Source organism: Trichosurus vulpecula, chromosome 2 (assembly GCF_011100635.1).
Source record: "Trichosurus vulpecula isolate mTriVul1 chromosome 2, mTriVul1.pri, whole genome shotgun sequence".
NCBI lineage: Eukaryota > Metazoa > Chordata > Mammalia > Diprotodontia > Phalangeridae > Trichosurus > Trichosurus vulpecula.
This window is the reverse complement of record NC_050574.1, coordinates 443453221-443469563: the sequence shown is the minus strand read 5'-3', so window position 1 is coordinate 443469563 and position 16343 is coordinate 443453221. Positions and strand designations below refer to the sequence as shown.

The 16343-nt window shown below is 37.4% G+C and overlaps 1 protein-coding gene across 2 annotated transcripts in view; it reads right to left on the bottom strand.

Annotated features, from left to right (window-relative positions):
• The window catches only part of TASL (TLR adaptor interacting with endolysosomal SLC15A4), a 30397-nt gene extending 14492 nt beyond the window's left edge, over positions 1-15905 (bottom strand). For both annotated transcript variants that reach the window (XM_036742981.1, XM_036742982.1), the window contains exon 1: positions 15736-15905. The gene's annotated coding sequence lies outside the window, so the exon portion shown is untranslated. The remainder of the gene's footprint in view (positions 1-15735) is intronic.
• Between the last annotated feature and the right edge of the window lie 438 nt (positions 15906-16343).

The following is a 16343-nucleotide window of genomic DNA, read 5'->3' as shown; positions in this document are numbered from 1 at the left end:
CTAAATTTATGAATCTCACATCTCTTTTTAACTATTTAAAGTCTGCTTTGTTCATAGAGCACAACACCATGCCATGCTGGGCGGTCCTGTGCCAGTATCTCCCATGTCACACAATCGATTACAAAGTTCTTAAGAGAGACCTTAAGAGTATCCTTGTATCACTTCTTCTGACCATCATGTGAACACTTGCCCTACATGAGTTGTCCATAAAATAGTCTCTTAGGAGACTGTACATTTGGCATTCGAACAACATGGCCAGCCCATTGGAGTCGCAGTCTCTACAGCAGAGCCAGCAGCATTCTAGCAAAAGAAGGGATTGACCAAACAGGATTTAGCTCCTTATCCAGAAGTACAGGAGGGAAAAGAGTCCAACACAAGCACAAAATCCCAAATGAGAAACTGGCTTTAGAGATATGGGTAAACAGAAGAAAACGTCACACGCTAAAAATTGAGAGAAACCCAAGAGGTTACACCCAGAACGAAAGTAACTCCATATCGAGTTCAAGTAAAGCCTCAGAGAAAATAGTGGCTTGGCAACTAGAACTATAAGACTACCTTGGAAGAAATGAAGAAAGAGTTAAATAACGAAATAAGAAAGATGGAAGAAAAGGTTAGAGAGAGAATAAATAACTTAGGACACACGGAAAATCTTATGAAAATGGGAGATACTCTGAAAATATACAAGGGAGATATCGGAACTCAATAACTTCAAAATAAAAAGAAATATTAGAACAAAGCAAAAAATTAATAACCTAAGAAAATATAAAATATCTACAATCATAGGTTGCATTAAGAGAATAACTCTTAGGACTAAAGAAGTGATTTATTCAATCGTACTCTGACATGGTGAGGCCACATCTATAATGTTGTGGTCAGGCTTGACTGTCACATTTTAGAAAGGCTGCTGATGAACTGGATACACTTTTCTCAGATTTCATGAAATGTATTCTGTCCCTGGCCAACAGCCCCAAATTTTGTGTCTCAAATCATGCCCCATAAAAATAACTTGTGATACACTTAAAAGTTTGATTAAACAACAAAGATGATAGGAGTGATAAAATAAGAAGGAAGTGAAACAGGATGGAGTTGATGCAATATGAAGATAAATGAAAAAACCTGAGATGTTTAACCAGCATAAAAAAGATGGCAGCTGTCTTCCAGTATATGAAATGTATTCTGTGGAAGAGTCAAGTCAATAAATATTTATTAAGTTCCCACTCCGGGACAGGAAATATTCTTCTTAATCCCAGAAGAGTAGGTCTAGAAGCAAGAGGTGAAAGGCTTAAAAAAAAATGTAAATCTCCACTTCACATAATTGTTTAATTACATTTTTAAGGGTACCATTGATGGGTGGGACAGAGCTGTGCTGTGCTGAGGATCTTATGAGGGCAGTAGTTTAGACCCTCACCAAACATACTATGGTTGATCATTTGGAGCCCATATACCTAGCCAAGAAGAACCACTGTGGTAGGAGCAGCCATGGCCAGCCATGAGCAGCTGCAGATGTGTTGGTGCACAGCTGGGGCTGTTGGGGCAGTTTTGAACAGCAGTTTAAAATGTTGTTTTCTCTTCCCACATCACAGTCAACCAAAACAAGATGATGTGGAATGACTAAAGAAATGAACACTGCTCTGATCAATAGCAGCCAATCAGAAACTGAACTATTCCTGATCTCCAACACTGTGGTTGAGTCCAAGTGCCATCCCTTTCTAAGCTTGTTTCTTAATTCTACTATAAATTATGTTACAGGACTAGTTTTCTTTCTCATTACTTTCTGTGGTCAATCTATGCATATATAATATCACATGAGACAGACAATCAGTCGATGAACATTTATTAAGCACTTACTTTGTGCCAGGCACTGCACTAAGTGGGAAGTAGGAGAATGAAGACAGCGCTTCTCAACCTCTAACCTATTATTAGAGACTACCTTTCTCCAACTGAGGGAATAACCATTAGTCATTCATATGTTTCATAACAAAAACGCCCAAGGGCAGAATTGATATGAACTCTGTGCTTTTAACCTTGCCCCATCAGACTACAAGGTTAACCTGTTTTTTGCCCAGTACCTGAGATGTCTGAATCACTAAGAGCAGGAGGGTCCCAGGGCTCCATAGTGACATGTAATGTTACCTAAAACAACACTTCCTAACCATTACAGCTATCCAAAAGAAAATGGGATGCCTTGTCAGGTAAGGGGGTAACCCCTCACTAGAAAATTTTAAGTAAAAACTAGATGATAGCTTGTCAGGTAGGTTGTAATGAAGATTTTCATTCATATGTAGGTTGAACTAAATGGTCACTGAGGGCCTTTTAATGTTGAAATTTGGTAGTTCTATGATAATTATGTTTTGTTCAGGCATTTCAGTTGTGTCTGACACTTTGTGATCTCTTGGGGGTTTTCTTGACAAAGATACTGGAGTGGCTTGTCCTTTCCTTCTCCAGATCATTTTAGAGATGAGGAAATTGTAGCAAATAGGGTTAAATGTGCCCAGGGTCACAGAGCTAGGAAGTGTCTGAAGCCAGATTTGAAGTTTTCCTGAATAGAGGTCTGGCACTCTATCTTCTGTGCCACCTAACTGCCAATTATTATTATTTTTAACAGAGAACTAATTCTCAGTTTCTATCACAAAGACTAGGCAGTCAAAAAGAAAGGCAATAAGAAAGAAGGCCAATAAAGCAATTAATTGCTCATAGATGTAGAAAAGTCAGAGAGAGACCAGGATGTGATAGGATGCTTGGAAGAAATGGGTCAGTCAACTAGCATTTCTTTTTTGTTTATTTATGTATTTTGTATTTAATATTTCCCCAGGCACATATAAAAACAATTTCTAACATTGGTCTTTAAAACTTGGGGTTCAAATAGTCTCCCTTCTTCCCTCCCCATCCATCCTCATTGAGAAAGCAAGCATTTCAATACAGGTTATACATGTGTCGTCATGGAAAATATATCCATAGTAGCCATACTGTGAAAGAAAACACAGGAAAAAAACTCAAGAAAAATAAATTGGAAAAAATTATTCTTCACTCTGCATTCAGACACCATCAGTTATTTCTCTGCAGGTGTATAGCATTTTTCATCATAAGCCCTTCAGAGCTGTCTTGGATCACTATATTGCTGAGAATAGCTAAGTCATTCACAGTTGATCATCCTACAATAATGCTATTACTTTATGCACAACATATTTCACCTTGCATCAACCCATGCAAGAGTCTCGAGGTTTTTCTGAGAGCATCCTGCTCATTATTTCTTATAATACAACAGTATTCCATCATAATTATATACCACAATTTGTTCAGTCATTCCCCAATTGATGGGCATCCCCTCAATTTCTAATTCTTTACCCCCAGAAAAGAGCTGCTATAAATATTTTTGTACATATAGGTCCTTTTCCTTTTTGTTTTTGATCTCTTTTGGGATACAGACCTAGTAGTGGTATTTCTAGGTCAAAGGGTATGCAAGACTTTATAGCCCTTTGGGCATAGTTCCAAATTGCTCTACAGAATGGTCGAATCAGGTCACAACTCCACCAACAGTGCATTAATGTCTCATTTTTGCCACATCCCCTCCAATATTTGTCATTTACCTTTTCTGTCCTATTAGTCAATCTAATAGGTGTGAGGTGGTACCTCAGAATTGTTCTAACTTGCATTTCTCCAATCAATAGTGAGTTAGAATATTTTTCATATATCTATAGACAGCTTTGATTACTTAATCTGAAAACTGATTATATCTTTTGATCACTTATAAATTAGGGAATGGCTCTTATTTTTATAAATTTGACACAGTTCCCTATATGTTAGAGAAATGAGGCCTTTATCAGAGAAACTTGCTTCAAATTTTTTTTCACAGTTACTATTGCTAACTGAATTTTCCCTCCATCCTATTTCCCTGACCCCATTTATTCTATTTTCTCTCTCCTTTCACCCTGTTACTCCTCAAAAGTGGTTTGCTTCTGACTACCCCTTCCCTCAGTCTGCCCTCCCCTCTATCACCCCCTCTCTTCTCTTATTACCTTCCCCTTCTAATTTCCTGTAGGGTAAGATAGATTTCTATGCCCAATTGCCTGTGTAGGTTATTCCCTCTTTGAGTCAATTCTGATGAAAGTTAGGTTCACTCACCTCCCCTCACGTCCCCCTTCTTCCCCTCCAGTGTAAAAGCTTTATCTTGCCATTTTTATGTGAGATAATTTACCCCATTCTACCTCTCCCTTTCTCTTTCTCCCAGTACATTCCTCTCTCTCTCTCACCCCTTGATTTTATTTTTTTAGATATCACCCCTTCATATTCAACTCACACCTGTGCCCTCTGTCTATATATAATCCTTCTAACTACCCTAATAATGAGAAAGGTCTTATGAGTTACAATTATCTTCTTCCCATGTAGAAATGTAAACAGTTTAACCTTATTAAGTCCCTTTTGATTTCCCTGTTTACTTTTTATGCTTCTCTTGAGTCTTGTTTTTCAAAGTCAAATTTTCTATTCAGCTCTGGTCTTTTCATCAAGAATGCTTTAAAGTCCTCTATTTCATTGAATTCCCATTTTTCCTCCTGAAGGAATTATACTCAGTTTTGCTAGGTAGGTGATTCTCAGTTGTAATCCTAGATCCTTTGTCCTCTGGAATATCATACTGTAAGCCCTCTGATCCTTTAATGTAGAAGCTGCTAAATCTTGTGTTATCCTGAATATGGCTCCACAGTACTTGAATTGTTTCTTTCTGGTTGCTTGCAATATTTTCTCCTTGATCTGGGACCTCTGGAATTTGGCTATAATATTCTTGGCAGCTTTCATTTTGGGATCTTGTTCAGGAGGTGATCGATGGATTCTTTCAATTTCTGTTTTGCCTTTTGGTTCTAGAATAGCAGGGTAGTTTTCCCTGATAATTTCTTGAAAGATAATGTCTAGCCTCTTTTTTTGATCATGGCTTTCAGGTAGTCCAATCATTTTTAAATTATCTCTTCTGGATCTATTTTCCGGGTCAGTTGTTTTTCCAATGAAATATTTCATGGTGTCTTCTACTTTTTCATTCTTTTTTAAGGTGTTATTTTCTTCAGTATTTTTTGGGGGGTCTCCTTTAGTAAGTTGTTGACTTGTTTTTCATGATTTTCTTACATCACTCTCATTTCTCTTCCCAATTTTTCCTCTACTTCTCTTACCTGGTTTTCCAAATCCTTTTTCAGCTCTTCCATGGCCTGAGATCAATTCATATTTTTCTTGGAGGCTTTTGATGTAGGCTCTTTGACTTTGCCGACTTCTGTATTTTTTCATTCTTTTGGTTTTGTTTAATTGCCTCTTGGTTTCTCATAAAGTCATTAGCTTCCATTTGCTCCATTCTAAGTTTTAAGCAATTATTTTCTTCAGTGACCATTTGGACCTCCTTTTCCAATTGGCCAATTCTACTTTTTAAGGCACTATTTTCTTCAGTATATTTTTGTGCCTACTTCACCAAGTTGTTGACTCTTATGATTTTCTTGCATCACTCTCGTTTACCTTCCCAATTTTTCCTCTACTTATCTTACTTGATTTTCCAAATCCTTTTTGAGCTCTTCCATGGTCTGAGACCAATTAATATTTTTCTTAGAGGCTTTGGATGTGGGAGCTTTGACTTTGTTGTCTTCTGAGTGTATGTTTTGATCTTCCTTGTCACCATAATAACTTTCTACAGTCAGAGTTTTTTTCCATTGTTTACTCATTTTCCCAGCCTGTGCTCTGGTCTGTGAGTGAGCACAAGTACTTTTTTTCTGCCCTGGAACTGTGAGGAGGATTCCCCCTCCACTGTACCTACAAGCTCTGCTATGCTAGTGCTCCTCTTCACCCTAGAACTGCCACCCAGGACTGGAACCCAGATCGGAGTTTGGGCAAAGCAACAGAGTCCTGCTGCAGTGACAGCAAAGAGACCCCTGTAATCTCCTTCTTCCTAGTTGTTGGACCCCCTTAACTTCTGTGGGCTGAGAGCTCCAGAAGCTGCCGTGGCTGCCACTACTGTATCACTGCTGATGATTCAGTTACTCCCAAGGCCTGCTCCTGGCCTTTTAGGGCCTTGTCTGTGCTGGTGAAGCCTGTGCTGAACTGCACTCCTCTCTCAGCCTGGTATAACAGACCTATTCCACAACCTTCTAAGTTGTCTTGGGCTGGAAATTTGTTTTACTCCATCTTTTCATGGGTTCTGTTGTTCTAGAATTTGTTTAGAGTCATTTTTAAAAGGTACTTGGAGGTTTTTGGAGAAGAGCTCAGGTGAGTCCCTGCCTTTACTCCACCATCTTGGCTCCACCCCTCCAACTAGAATTTCTTAAGTGCCTGCTATGTGCCAAATATTGTGCCAAGAGATGGAAGGGCAAAAGATAGTCCCTGCTTTCAATGAGCTCACCATCTAATGGGTGCAGCAACAGGCAAACAACTATGCATAAAGGAGATACAAATACAGCATAAATTGAGGATTTTCTCAGGAAGATTAAGGAAGATTGTGAAAGGCTTCTTGTACAAAATAAGACTTTAGCTAAACGAGGAGGCAGAGAAGAGGTGTGAATGTTTCAAGCACGGGAAAGACAAGGTTCAAAGCCTGACAGGATTCCTCGAGGCCTGCAGTTATTCATAGAGAAAGCTGCGGAGGTGAAGTTGAAACAATTTTTTTTTTTTTTTGCCACAGTACCTCTCAGTCCATTTTGTGTTTGATGAAATAGAGCCCTGGGGAAATTTACCTCAGAAAGGAGGTGTGATAAGTCTTAAAATCTAAAATGTGTTTCTGTCTACAAGTTAGTTAATAGGTTAACTGAGACCCAGGGGAGCCTAAACAATTCAGTTAAGAGATACTCAGAAAAAAAGTTGTAAAAGGAGTTCAGGGGGCAGACCTAATCTCAGCCTAGATTTCTACATTATCTTGGGCAGGCAGCCTGAGGAGAAGAGAGCTTTGGAGCAGTTTGGCTGAGAGAGCTGACTGGGGAATGTGCAGATTGTTTCATAGACATTGGCTGAGAATTCTGATTGGATATAACTTTTACCTTCTTACAAGAAAAAGATTCCCTAATTACAAAACTTTTAACAGTAGATCTTAGGACCACAGATTTTGAGTTAGAAGGAATCTCAGAGGCCATTTAATACAATCCTCTCATTTTGTATTAAAAAACTAAGAAGTTTAATTGCCTTGCCCTAAGTCACACATGTGACAACCACTCACAAAGGTAGTAAATATTAGAGGCAGGATTTGGAAGTGGCTCTGAAGAGAGTAGCTTGGCTGAGGAGTCTATACATGAACAGAAACACTAAAGAAGAGCCATCTGAAAGCAATATAGCTTCTCCTCTACAGCAGAAACACTTAGTAACCATAATACTTCCCAGTGGATACTTGTAGTGGCTAAAAGAGCCAGTCAACCAGCCAATCAACAATCATTTTTTTTTAAAGTTCCTAACATGTGGGAGATATTGTACTGGGCAAAGACAAAAATGAAACCATCCCTGCCCTCAAGGAGCTTATATCCTACTTTCTATCTGCAACATCCATAGGAGACATCAGACAGGTCCATGAACAGGTTACCCTGAAAACGTATGGAGATGAAAATCAGGTAGAATGAGAGCGATGTTTGGTGGAGAAACAGCAGTGAGCAGTTGTCACTATGGATCAGCACAAACACCTGGAGGGAGGGAGAATGGCAGACAGTAGTAGTGAAATTAAATTAGTAGAAAACACCAGGAGCTTTGCAGTGCTGGAAGTACAAGTAAGATAAACAAACATTTATTAGGCACTTAGGATGTGCCAGGCACTGTGCTACATCCTGGAGATACAAAAGCATGGGTTCTAGTCACATGTTCCCTTTGTGTGCCTCCCTTTGTGTGCGGAATCACATGAGTTCTCCATGTAAATCCCTCATAATTCCTACAAAGGTATATTCTTTCCAGTGAGTGTATGTGTATTTTTTAAGTCATATGCTGAATTTATTTTACAATTAATGTACGTAATATATAGTTTGCAATTTCATGTACAATCTTTTTGGTATTCTTTATATTTGAAAATTTTTATTTTATTTGAAACCTAAATCTTAAATAAAAAAATTTAAAAAGAAAATGGTTCTCTTTAGACTTCTCTCTTTTGAGTTGATTGCATTAAGAATAGAGTCAAGTACCGTATTTCCCCATGTGTAAGATGCACCCTTTTCCGAAAAATTTGGGGTCTAAAAACTGCGTGTGTCTTATACAGTGATTGTAGGGTTTTTTTACTTGCATTTCCTGCTTTTTCACGCTTGTTTTTGAGCTCATTGTTGTAGATATTTTTACTTGCATTTCCTGCTTTTTTGAGCCTGTTGTCTTTGCATTCATTGTTTCGCATTTGTTACTGGTATATTAGATTACGTTTTGCCACATTCTGCCCTGAAATGGCTCAGAAAAGATTTTCACAGAGTGCTGAATTCAAGTGAAAAGTGATCCAGTTTGCAAAAGCGAATGGAAATCATGCTGCTGAACCTAAGTTTGGTCCTCTTCCATCTGAGAAAACAATCCGAGACTGACTACTGGAGGAAGAAACCCTACTGAAAATGCCATGGCAGAAGAAGGCCATGACAGGCAAGTCAGCAAAATGGCCTGATTTAGAAAGGAAATTGAAGATATGGATTGAAGAGTAAAGGGCAATTGGAACTCTTGTGTCCATCAAGATGGTTCAGCATGAGGCAAGAAGAATTGCTGATGAAAAAGAAGTTACTGATTTCAAAGGAGGACACAATTGGTGCTTCAGGTTCATGAAACGGAATGGACTAAGCACGTGTACACACATGACTTTCCCAAAAGATGCCTGAAAGCTATGAGCAGATGAATAAAACTTGAGTTCAATCACTTTATGTAATACATTTTTTTCAAATTTTGGACCCCAAAATTAAGTGTGTCTTATACATGGGGAAATATGGTAACTGCCAAGAAAAGACATCCAAACAATGCCCTAAATTGCCCCTAGTTGGCTTGGGCAAAGAAAAAGGTAAATGATTTGTTATGGTTTCACAGCAGTAATTCTGAGTTAATGATTCACTTGCTTTCTTTTTAAAAAATGAATCTAATTTTATTTTATTTTCAATTCTGCATTCTCTCCCTTTCCTCTTTCACTCCCCAGCCTTGAGAAGGCTAGAAAAACAAAACCTACCACAAATATGTATAGTCGTACAATAAATATCTGCATTAGCCATGTCAGAGAGAGAGAGAAAGAGAGAGAGAGAGAGAGAGAGAGAGAGAGAGAGAAGAAAATATGCTTCAAAAAGAGTCACTTGAAAAGTTATAAGGTAACAGAATATTATATTATTACTTTATCTACATTGCCATTTACCTAAAATGCCTTTGTTATGAGCTGACTGTTCACTATTTGGATGACTGATCAAAGTGAAAATATGTTGATGGGAGTTCATGAGCTATTGTTTAGGATGGATTTTGTCTCACAAAATACTCAGACCCTAGTGGAGCTTGCTGGGGAGCCTAGAGGCAGAGAGGCCCTTTGGACTACCCAAAGGTACATTATTATAACTGATGGAACAATAGATAGAGCCATGGCTTGAGAGTTAGACCTCCTGTGGGAAAGAGTTCAGATGATTTATTTATACTGAAGAGCTACAACCACCTTCACCCAGCTGGCACTGATGATCTCCTAAGGAGTTAAGAGACCCCTACAGTTTGAATAATAAGGCTATCTTTCCCAGCATAGTACTCTTAATTGACCAAAGGAAAAAAGTCAAGTACATAATTCTTTAATATTTTTAATTAACTCCTGAACCTTTGGAAAGATGCAACTTTGTAAGAGTCCAGGCCAATGAGATTAAATAAATTAGCCATCCTTTCTCAATAATGATGCTGGCCATGTAAGCTAGAACGTCATTATTCACTTTAAACAGCTCTTAACACTAGCTAGGCAAGCACCATGTTAGGTGATGGAGATACAGATGTGAAATAAGAACTATAGGTCTTAGAGTTGAAAATGATCTTAGAGATCATCTAGTCAGACCTGTACCTGAATCCCCTCTAAAATATTTCTGCCAAGTGATCATGTGATCTCTAAAAGATCTCCAGTGATGGGGAACCAACTTCCAAGGCAGTTCTCTGCCACTTTTTGGACAGCCATAATTGTTAGGAAGTTTTTTCTTAAATTGAACTGAAATATATCTTTGTGCCACTTCCACCCCCCCTGTGCTTAGGGACAAACAACAAACATTTGATGCCTCCTTCATGTGAGGAGCTTCTAAATACTTGAAGGCAGCTACTGTATCATGGGCAGCTAGGTGGCACAGTGGATAGAGTGCCAGGTCTGGAGTCAGGAAGACCTGAGTTCAAATCCAGCCTCACATACCGTGACCCCAGGCAAATCACTTAACCATATTTACCTCTGTTTTCTCATCTGTAAAATGAGCTGGAGAATGAAATGGCAAACTACTCCAGTATCTTTGCCAAGGAAACACCCAATAGGGTCATGAAAAGTAGGACACTACTGAATTGAACAAAACAATTGTTTCATCGCTCTTAAGGTTTCTCTTTTGGCTAAACATCCTCAATTTCTTCAGCTTCTCACCTCTGGGTACATTCCCACTTGTTGATGTCATTCTTAAAACATGGCACCCAGAGCCTAACTCAATGTTCTAAATATTTATTAATTGATCGATTGATTCTAAAGGTGATCTGACCAGGAAAGGCGGGACTACCACCTCCTTCATTCTGAACCCTATGCACCTCTTAATGAAGCTCAAGATAGGTTTAGCTATTTCAGCTCTCATATCACACTGCTGCTCTATATTTGGTTTTCAATCCACTGAACCCTGCCCCCCATTCAACTATATGCACATGGACTCATGTACTTCAGTGAAAAAAAATCAACTTCACAAGTATAAGCTGTTACATTTATCTCTATGAAATGTCTTATTCTATTCTGGCTATCATTTTAAATGACTGGAATCTGTGAATCTTGTCATCCAATGCGTGAGCTAGTCCTCCTAGATTTGCATAATTTGCCAATGTAATAGACAGAACATTACTCATCAAAATTATTGATTTAAAAAATGTTGAACAAAATAGAGGCAAGAACATATCCTGAGGTATTCTGCTCAAGAACTCCCTCCAACTTGACGTCAACACATTAATGAATGGGTGTACCCTATACCGTATAGGGCAGCTAGGTAGCACAGTGGATAGAGTGCCAGGCAGGAAGGCTCACATTCCTGAGTTCAAAACTGGCCTCAGATACCTACGAGCTGTGTGACCCTGGGCCAGTCACTTAACTCTGTCTCAGTTTCCTCATTTATAAAATGAGCTGAAGAAGGAAATGGCAAACCAATTTGCCAGGAAAACCCTGAATGGGGTCACAAAGAGTCAGACACAACTGAAAAAGGACTGAACAAAAGATCATATACCCTTGACCAGAGGTTGAGCTGAAAAAGACTTCAGTGGTTATCTAATCCAACTTTCTCATTTTACAGATGAGGAAACAGAAGCCCAGGAAGGTAAAGTTAATTGCCCCAGGTTCCATAAATAATAGATAACAGAAGGAAAATTTGAACCTAGATCTTCTCATTCTAGAGCCAATGGCCTTTCCACCCATACCATACTATGTCACCTTGGTCTTTCAACTAGTACTGAAACGGTCTAACTTCCAAAACAGAAATCTCTCCATCCTTTCTATAAGAATAATATAAAACACTGCCTCTGCCATTAAGGAGTTTACAATCTAATAGGAAGGCAGATAAAATATGCACAAAAGAACCTTGATACAAGGAAGTACATAAATGTAAAAGAGAGATTTATTAAAATGCTGGGAAAAGATTGAGGAGAGCATGATTACTTCTGGAGGGGGAATGAGGAAGAGGAAAGAGAAAAGGATTCATAGAGTAAATCACACCTGAGATGGGTTTTGAGGAAGGGAAGGATTTCAAAGAAGTTGAAACGATTAGAATATTAATTCATTTTGAGCATGGGGACAGCATGAACAAAGGCACATGGAAAAGAGAATAGTGTAACTAATGGTCTACTTTGGCAGGAGCACAGAGTACCTGAAGAAGAAGAGAATAAGACATTGCAAGAAAGGTTGATTAGAAGCCAACTCCAGAGGGTCAACTGGCAGAGTCAAAACCCATAGAGCTATTAATGAATCAGAGAAGAATCTTGAACGAAGCCCAAGAAAAAGAGCATGATAGAGGATGAAGATTTAGTAGTGTCAAAGACCTAGCTATGTGGAAAAGGATGAGAACTGAGGAATAACAATTACATTTGACAATGAAGAGGTAATTTAGAATCTTGGAGAGCTGCTTCAGTAAAGTATAGGAAAATTAGCCAAATAGCAAGGATAGGAGGAGTGAGTGGAAGAGGAAGAAATGGAGGCAAACAAATGCAAACTACTGTTTCTAGAACTCTGACAGTAAAAGGGAAGGGAAATAAGATGATAGCATGTTTCTGAGCTAAGGGGATGGAGGAAACAAAAAGAGTCTAAAAATAAATGATGACTAATGTATCCATTGCATGGTAGAAATAAAAAGGGGCAAAATCAACCTCAGCAAGGAGAAGAGTACTTTTCCCACCCTCTAAAATGGGAAGGGAAGAGAAAAGTATGGGTGTAGAGCAGCAGTAGAAGAAGATCAAGGGGGCATATTATATTAAATGACCCACATCTCAGTAAAATAGGAGGCAGGGTCACTTGCTGAGAGTGAGGAAGTGAGGGAGTAGAACTAGGGGCTTAATTAGGGGAAGTAGAAGCTTGGGAATACAAGTAGATTTGATAAAAGATGAATAAAAGGAGTATGAGCCCAAAACATAAGGGCTTCCATATACAAGTCATATGCATTCTCATTTTAAAGGTAGAAAAATTTGGAGCCTAAAAATGAGAACTTATTAGAATAGATGTAAAATGCCTCTAATTTATGGCAGGAGGGGATACTCTACTGAGATTATGTATTGGTGATATTTTGATGATAACCTGGCAAAATATCTAAAAGGTCTTTTGAATGCTTTTCTTCATATTTCTATCTTCTCCATTTCATTTCAATTTTAAGTCATTATGGTTAAGAATTTATTCTAAGAGTAATATACTGCCTTATTGATTTTTTGGTACTTAAAAGTCATTTTACAAATCCATTAAGGCAACCTGGAAATAACGGAGCATCAGTGAGGTTGAAAATATACTTTGAAAGCATATAAAAAGTATATATAAAGAGCTACAACCACATATTTTTCTCCTTTGCAAGTACATGAGAATCTGCACAGCTTGTTTTGTTTTTTAAATCAGTGTTCTAAGAATTTCCTTAAAATATGGTTCAGTGTTTTATTCAAATTCCAATAAGGAATAGAAACCTTCTTTTTGCTAATGCGGCAGCCTAATTTTCGTATTTTCATACTAAAAAATATTTAGATAGAAATATTTAGATAAAAGATAAGAATAACAATTTATATTATATTTTATAGATTATATCTTTATTTCACTTCTCATGTCATTTCCTGATGAATTTTCTATTAAGTGCCTGTATTTCAATTTCTGATACTAAATAGTTAGACCACAATTATCTGCACAAGTGCCTGGTGCAGAGTAGGCACTTAAATGTTTATTGAGTGACTGATTCTTCAGGACAAATCAACACAATAAAAAGAAAGTTTTGCTCAGTTAATTGCTTAATTTCTAACAAACTAACATGGTAATTTAGATTATTGCATCACAATTTGACTTGTTCATTTTCAGCATCAACTCTACCAAGTAATGGAACAATCTGGTCAGTTTTGACCAGGTCACTGTGTTCTAAGGGTAAAAGCTAATATAATTTTAATCCAGGCACTGAGCCCTTATTAAAATGGTGGAATATCAATGAATTTCAAGATACACCTAGAGGTCTTAATTTTCTTTTTTTTTAAATAAGTACACTAAAATCTGTATAACTAACCTCCTTTTTTAAAAAACTCAGTGTAGACAGAAGAGAGGGACAGTAAAAAGTTTGTGCAGAAAACTTTTTGGCTCTTCTTCTGACTTTCATCCTGAGATGGACCATGCTTGATATTTTTTGTTTTAGTTCCTCAAAAAAATAAAAAAAAAAGTATGGTCGTGAATTCATTTCTCTGTCCTGATCAAATATGATGTTAAGGAAAAATTTTAAAGGTAATTATCTGATGTTTCAATTAACCATGACATCTGCTTTTTCAAGGAAGTACATATCCAGAATCTATACCTAATTGTAAACACCTATGGAAATTGAAATTTGAATGCACAAATAAAATGATTTCAAATGTTTGACCTTCACCATATATGTGGCTAAAAGTGATATGACGACTTTTATTCAATTATATATATTTTTTACTTTGAAGAAATAAAATTGGTTCAGTAAATTTATACATGAACATTCAGAGTTCTCATAAGTACATTTTAACATTAATTTCAAACACCTTTTACTCTGGCTGAGAATTCTTAGATTTGAAGGCATTAGACTGATTTTTATGGAATAGCTTTTCTGCAAATAAAAAAATCATTAATTCTAAGAAGAGTAAGACTACACACAAATACACATGCAAAGAGGAAAATGAAAGTTTAAGTCCTTTAGCCAAACCACACATACATCTACCTGTACATAAACACACCTATTTTTAAGTTAAGTTTTCTAAGTTTAAGTTAAGCACATGTTTTTCTTCCTCCAGCCTCAAAATACTCAGATAACTATGACTATGTACATATGTGTTAATAAATAAACAAGCATTATCACAGCAGATTACCTTCACTTAAATGCGTTCTGTTCAACACAAAATTACAATGTAGTATCTTGTACTTTAGCCTGTACCATAAACTCAATATTATGGACATTCTCTTAAAAATCACAGTAGTTTAGAATTTGTCATATATGTGATGTGACTGATCATAGAATCATAGAATGGTAGAGCTGGAAAGGACTTTAGAGATAGTCTAATCCAGTCCCTTCACTGAACAGATGCAGTTAACTAGGGTCACAGAAGTGGGAGAGGTCAGATCTCCTGACTTTCAGTTCAATGCTCTTTCTACTTCCTCTTCACTAAGATATTCGGCCTTAAACCAAAATCAAAGTCTATGTACAATCACTGCAAACCTCTTGCTTGAATTTGCAGACCTTTAAAAGTCATATGTAGACATACAGGACCATAGGAAATTACTTCGTAGTCAGTGCTTAATAAGTTGCCTGTGGTGCTAAACCATTCCATTTAGGATGATTATCTGGTAAATTTGGATAGCTAAGCCAGATAACACAAATACAAAGGAAAATAAGACTGAGTAAGCCTAATGATTACTTAAGTCCTTTCCCAACTTCTCCTTTCTCCAAAACCCATCATATAGATAGCTGGCTGAGGGCTTTGGAAAGATTTTTTAAAGCATGTTTGATCTAATTTGCCTTCATTGCTCTAATGGAATGGATAAATATTTGATCTACCACCACCCTTTAGTTTATATTTGCCCAAGAAAGTCTAAGAAACATCTGAAAAGTAATCACGTCATAGTTTTATAGCCATTAAAGACCTTAGCAGCTATCTAGTTCAACCCGCTCGTTTTACAGATGAGAAACACAGGCCCAAGGAGCCCAAATGATTTGCAAAGATCACATAGGAAATATCAGATATGGGACTTGAATCCTTTGACTCTAAACTCTTTCCCCAGTACCACATTGCCTCTCATTATCAAAGGCCTGCATCTAAGTTATACTAAGCAAGTGTTTAAAAAAAAAGTGGATGAGAAAAAAGATAATAATTGTCACAATAACATTGGGTTGCTTCCTTTTTTCTTACCTTTTCCAGGCTAATGGTTCCTGAGGCACTGCAGAAACACAACAGTTGACCATGGAGAGAACAAGTTCAGTTATTCTTTTTGTCCCTAAATGTTTGCAAGCCTTCCTTGAGTCAATTTTTTTGCTAATAAAACCAAAAATAAAATTCAAGTTATACAGTATATTGCTCCTCTTTTTGTAACTGCCCACATGGAAATAGTTCTTGGTGTCTAATTTTGATTTGTGTTCTAGCGGCAGTGGGAAGTCCCAAGGTCAGGCTAGTGGGTGGTTGAGAAGGTAGTAACTGACAGAACTTGAGTCTAGCCACACAAAAGTATTTCTTCCTCTTTTCGGTGAAATGAAACTCATCTACGAAACTTATCTTTGCTAAAATAGTTTATTGAAAAACATTATGTGAGTATCCATGAGCACCATTTCATCTAAAAAGCATGAAGATAAATTATCAAGAAGACAAACATTTAAAAAATAGCATCATATCCAAGTCAGATAAGCTTAAATTCATCAATTCAAGACCCATTTGGCCTTCTCCCTGCTGCCAAATGGTAATGGGCTTGGTCCCTTAGAATCATGATGGGAATACCCTCTAAGACCATGAAGGACCAGGGAGTC